The sequence below is a fragment of the Phoenix dactylifera genome, chromosome 18 (genome assembly GCF_051530095.1).
Source record: "Phoenix dactylifera cultivar Ajwa chromosome 18, Ajwa_hap1_PhDact_Kaust_v1.1, whole genome shotgun sequence".
Taxonomy (NCBI): Eukaryota; Viridiplantae; Streptophyta; class Magnoliopsida; order Arecales; family Arecaceae; genus Phoenix; species Phoenix dactylifera.
Window position 1 is genome coordinate 10244114 of NC_143207.1, and position 3379 is coordinate 10247492.

General features: G+C 36.7%; 1 non-coding gene across 1 annotated transcript; it reads right to left on the reverse strand.

The window, feature by feature from the left end:
- Window positions 1–209: 209 nt before the first annotated feature.
- LOC113463651 (small nucleolar RNA R71) lies at window positions 210–316 on the reverse strand. Its single transcript, XR_003388318.3, has one exon. It is a non-coding gene; the product is annotated as a small nucleolar RNA R71 (small nucleolar RNA).
- Between the last annotated feature and the right edge of the window lie 3063 nt (window positions 317–3379).

A 3379-nucleotide genomic window follows, 5' to 3' on the forward strand; every position in this document is an offset into this window, starting at 1 on the left:
ATTTGCATCTGAAAGAATTTGATGAAGTATGTTCAACACTTCATTTCAATGATGTCACTGAAGAGGTAGTTAAGCTTAAGTTATTTCCTTTTTCTTTAAAGGAAAAAGCTAAGTCATGGTTACACTCCTTAAGGCCTAGGACCATAGCTACCTAGCAAGAAATGACAAGAGAATTTTTAAAGAAATTCTTCCCAACACATAAAACAAATACACTTAGAAGAAATATCATGAACTTTGCACAAAAAGATGGAGAAACATTTTTTCAGTGTTGGAAAAGATTTAAGGACCTTCTACTTGCTTGCCCACATCATGGATATGAAATTTGGAGGGTCATTAGTTTCTTTTATGATGGTTTGTCCTCCAATATGAGACAATTTGTAGAAATGATGTGTAATGGTGAATTCATGAGTAAGGAACCAAATGAAGCTTGGGATTATTTTGATCTTTTAGCAGAAAATGCACAAGCTTGGGATACAACAGATACAAATGAAAAATCAAAAATAGCACCTAATACAAAAGGAGGAATATATCTTATTAAAGATGATAATGATGTCAATGTAAAAATTGCTAATCTGACTAGGAAGGTTGAAGCCATGGAATTAAGCAAAGCCAATATAGGAAAAGCACAAACTATTGTTGAAAGTATATGTGGAATTTGTGAGAGTAATGCACATGTAACCAAGGATTGTCCTACAATCCCTGCTTTTCAAGAAGTGTTGCATGATCAAGCAAATTTCACCAATACTTATAAAAGACCATTTCCAGAAACATATAATCCTAGTTGGCGAAACCATCCTAACTTTAGCTGGAGACATGGACCCACTGCCAATGAATCTCAAGGAAATTCTGTTCCTACTCCTTATGTGCCACCACATAGGAAATCCCTTGAAGATACTTTGCAAACCTTCATGCAAGGGCAGACTCAAATAAATCAGAATACAATGCAATCACTCCAAGAACTTAAAAATTCTGTAGGTAGAATTGAGGCTCAACTTAATGTTAGGGAAAGAGGGACATTTCCAGCCCAACCTCAATCTAACCCAAAGGGTCAACATGAGGTCCATGAAGCAAGTTCATCCCAACCTAAATTTGAGCAAGTAAAGTCTGTCACAACCCTTCGGAGTGGAAAAATAATTAACAAAGAAATTCCAACAAAAGATGACAAACTTAAAAAATCTATTGAAAAGAATGATGAAGATGATAATGAACAAAATGATCCAATACTGCATCATAAGATAGTTGCTCCATTTCCTCAGCGCTTGCTTGCAGCTAAAAAGGGAATACCTGATCAAGAAATTTTGGAAATCTTTAAACAAGTAAAGATTAACATTCCTCTATTAGATGCCATTAAGCAGATCCCATCTTATGCCAAATTTTTAAAAGATCTTTGTACCATAAAGCGAAAGCTTTACGTACAAAAGAAAGCTTTTCTAACTGAACAGGTGAGTGCTATTCTCAAACACAACACCCCACCTAAATATAAAGATCCTGGTTGTCCTACCATATCTTGCATCATAGGAAACTTCAGGATACAACGAGCACTTCTGGATTTAGGTGCTAGTGTTAACTTACTGCCCTATTCAGTTTATGAACAATTAGGACTTGGTGAACTAAAACCCACCAAGGTTACTCTCCAACTTGCCGATCGATCTATAAAGATACCAAGAGGTATAGTCGAGGATGTACTTGTCCAAGTTGATAAATTCTATTTTCCAGTCGACTTCATAGTATTAGATACCCAGCCTGTCATGAATTGTACCACTCCAATACCTGTCATTCTAGGCCGCCCATTTCTAGCTACTTCCAATGCTTTAATCAACTGTCGAAATGGAATAATGAAAATGTCATTCGGGAATATGACTATAGATTTTAATATATTTAACATTTGTAAACAACCCGATAATGACAATGAAAATGATGAAATTCATGGAGTTAATCTGATCGACTCCATTGTAGAAGATGTTCTTGTCCCATCTCTTTCTTCTGATCCTTTAGAAACATGCCTAACTCATTTCGGAAATACAGATATCAATCAAAACTTTAGAGAAATCAGTGCTATATTAGATTCAGCTCCTTTGTTGGATACAGATAGGTGGAAATCTCGTTTTGAAGAATTGCCCACACGCAACAATAGTCCTCCACCATCTAGTGTTCAAGCACCCAAACTTGAGCTAAAACCTTTACCATCTGAGCTCAAGTACGCATACCTTGGTCAAGAAGAGACCTTTCCTGTGATCATATCATCCCAACTCGAACAAAATCAGGAATTAAAATTATTAGAAATTCTCAAGGAACATAAGGGAGCAATAGGGTGGACAATTGCTGATATCAAGGGAATTAGTCCCTCAATTTGCACTCATAGAATCCACTTAGAAGCTGATGCCAAACCTTCTCGTCAACCTCAACGTCGATTAAACCCAAACATGAAGGATGTGGTTAGAGCAGAAGTTCTGAAACTTCTGGATGCGGGTATGATCTACCCAATTTCAGATAGTAAATGGGTAAGTCCAACCCAAGTGGTCCCGAAAAAATCTGGTGTTACTGTAGTCAAAAATGCCAACAATGAATTAGTTCCAACTAGGGTCCCCACTAGTTGGCGTGTATGCATTGACTATAGGAAACTTAATTCTGTCACTAGGAAAGATCATTTTCCTCTACCTTTTATTGATCAAATTTTAGAAAGGTTAGCAGGTCATAAATATTATTGCTTCCTAGATGGCTATTCAGGTTACAACCAAATTGCAATTGATCCTGAAGATCAGGAAAAGACCACTTTCACATGTCCTTTTGGCACATTTGCTTACAAGAGAATGCCTTTTGGATTATGTAATGCTCCTGCAACCTTCCAAAGATGCATGCTCAGTATTTTTTCTGACATGGTTGAGCGCTTTTTGGAAGTTTTCATGGATGATTTTTCTGTTTTTGGCTCCTCTTTTGGAAACTGTATAGACCATTTAAGACTAGTCTTAATTCGGTGTGAGGAGAAGAATCTAATCTTAAACTGGGAAAAGTGCCATTTCATGGTAACTAGGGGAATTGTTCTCGGGCATGTCATTTCATCTGAAGGAATTGAAGTAGACAAGGCTAAAATTGACTTAATTGCTAATTTACCCAACCCAAAAACTATCAAAGACATACGCTCATTTTTGGGTCATGCAGGATTTTATAGGAGATTCATTAAAGATTTTAGCTCAATATCTAAACCCTTATGTAATCTCCTTCAAAAGGAAACCCAATTTGTGTGGTCTGAAGAATGTCAAAAAGCTTTTGATAAACTTAAAAGCTTACTGACCTCTGCTCCCATCATGCAACCACCTGACTGGTCACTTCCTTTTGAAATTATGTGTGATGCTAGTGAATATGCAGTTGGGGTAGTTCT